We start from the raw sequence: 1,793 nt of genomic DNA, 5'->3' as shown, positions 1-1,793 counted from the left end.
TCTCAAGTCTCTCACACTTATTCACGTTGGCTGACAGATTGGGTTCTGGAGGCGGAGAATGCTTCGATTCAGAATAGATGGAGGGTAAAAAAAAAAAGACAGAAACACACAAGCATGTCTTTTATTTTCCCTAAAAAGCCAAAGAACCACAAATCAACTTCACATCTCCCCGGAGCCAGATCACGGCTCGAGCTGTGCCGCTTCGGGAAGAAGGAATGAAATGAGACGCACACACAGTCCCGCTGTAATATATGGAGCATAACGCTGTGTTTAGCTGCAGCTAATTTTAATGTAGTGGTAGCACATGTTGATTTAACATATTTCATCCCTCTACATGTGTACTTGTTTGTTTGATTTTGAAACCGCCGGAGCAGCATGTGAACATACAAGTCTGCACAGATGCAGTTTGGTAAAAGTCCAGCTCATTAATACCGAGGTCTTTCTTCTTAGTCTTAAATGTTATGATGCTACCTGCCAGTTGTTCACACACTGGACTGATTAGCGCCGTTACCGCTCGGCTCAAAACCTGTAACAGAAACCAGGAGACGACAACTGGGTGGTGACTACAAAGCAAAAAACAACCAAACTCCAAAACCAAACAACCTGCCAGAGAGAGACCAGATGAGGGCACGACGGAGGCCTCTTCAGGCTGAGCCACAGGGCCCAGGTGTGGCTCGATCACCTCGACTCAGCCTCCACAGGGACCCCTGGTGGACAGGTGGAGGGTCAGCACAGCACCTGATTGCTTTAAGACACACATTTCTCTGCCTCGGGGTCCAGTGTTTCCTCACTTGATCATCTGTGACACCACTTTGTTTAGAAATGTAGGATTTGTCAGAGAGATCATGTTTCTGCTAGAAGACGTTTATGACTGAAAAATTGCACAAAATCTTTCTTACAGTCTGCGGGAGACTCACATGCTTCTGGGTGAAAAAACGAAATGCTCAACTGTAATAACCACTGGAAAGAGCTCAAACCATTTCCAGGTACGATGAGCATGTGCTCGCCTTGTCTTTGTCCACTTGTGCTCTGTTGTTGTACGAGAAGCATCTGATTCAGCTGCATGTCGTTTCCACACAGCGTTTAAATGATTCTCTTATTTACACACATCACGATGCAGAACAAACAGAACAAACCATTAAAGCTTATATTTACATACTGATACATATAGGATGCAAAGATAACGTGAAAACTATGACATCACTGATATCAGATTGCAAACGGGCCACTGAGCTGCAGCCGGAGGAAGGTGTTGTGTTTACGAGGCCTGAGTCACCGGGGTGAGGCCTTCGCCAGCCGGTCCACACCCAGCGTGTACTGTGACCCCGTCGGCCACTTGATCTATTTCTGTCCGTCACTCATTGTGAAGTGGAGCGATCACAGCGCTGCGCTTCATTCACTGCTGTTTGCCTGACACTGACCTTTCACATCCAGCCCGGAGAGGCACGCTCACTTTACATGCACCAGCATTATCAGCCGTGTGTCACGCTGTTTGTCTGACGGCTTGTTTACAGGCCTGCAGGATAGATTCAGATTAAAGTGCATTAAGGCGTGTTGGAGTTTTGCAACTAAGTGGAAATTTACAGAAAGAACCTCACAAACATTCCTGGAGGTTTAAGAAAACAGTGATTAACAGAGATCTCCTTCAGGTAAATCATTCCTAGTCTTAGATGTGCTTCCAGGAGCAGCCAGCAGGTTCTTGTTGGAGGAGCTCAGGCAGCAGAAAGGTTGACATGGGAAGAGCAGCTCTGGAGTCTGGCCACAAACAGGCTGAAAGACAATCAATAGAACCT

This window comes from Stegastes partitus, unplaced genomic scaffold, assembly GCF_000690725.1.
Source record: "Stegastes partitus isolate 25-593 unplaced genomic scaffold, Stegastes_partitus-1.0.2 Scaffold1035, whole genome shotgun sequence".
NCBI classification, from domain to species: domain Eukaryota; kingdom Metazoa; phylum Chordata; class Actinopteri; family Pomacentridae; genus Stegastes; species Stegastes partitus.
This window is presented reverse-complemented; position numbering follows the sequence as displayed.